The sequence below is a fragment of the Arachis hypogaea genome, chromosome 15, assembly GCF_003086295.3.
Source record: "Arachis hypogaea cultivar Tifrunner chromosome 15, arahy.Tifrunner.gnm2.J5K5, whole genome shotgun sequence".
In the NCBI taxonomy this organism is placed as follows: Eukaryota; Viridiplantae; Streptophyta; class Magnoliopsida; order Fabales; family Fabaceae; genus Arachis; species Arachis hypogaea.
Window position 1 is genome coordinate 76,846,799 of NC_092050.1, and position 488 is coordinate 76,847,286.

At 40.2% G+C, this 488-nt stretch overlaps 1 non-coding gene across 1 annotated transcript; it reads right to left on the bottom strand.

Moving 5' to 3' along the window:
* Positions 1 to 380: 380 nt before the first annotated feature.
* Positions 381 to 488, bottom strand: LOC112752877 (small nucleolar RNA R71). The gene has a single exon (XR_003177286.1). It is a non-coding gene; the product is annotated as a small nucleolar RNA R71 (small nucleolar RNA).

Here is a 488-nt window from a genome sequence, read left to right on the forward strand (position 1 = left end):
ATAACAATGCAAGGAAGATGCTTGGTGACTTTACTGCACCAAATTCCAATTTACATGGAAGAAGCATCTCAATTCCTGCCATTGGAGCAAACAATTTTGAGCTGAAACCTCAATTAGTTTCTCTGATGCAACAGAACTGCAAGTTTCATGGACTTCCATTAGAAGATCCTTTTCAGTTCTTAACTGAATTCTTGCAAATCTGTGATACTGTTAAGACCAATGGGGTTAATCCCGAGGTCTACAGGCTTATGCTTTTCCCGTTTGCTGTAAGAGACAGAGCTAGAATATGGTTAGACTCCCAACCTAAAGACAGCCTGAACTCTTGGGATAAGCTGGTCACTACTTTCTTAACCAAGTTCTTTCCTCCTCAAAAGCTTAGTAAGCTTAGAGTGGATGTTCAAAACTTCAGACAAAAAGAAGGTGAATCCCTCTATGAAGCTTGGGAGAGATACAAGGAACTGACCAAAAAGTGTCCTTTTGACATGCTT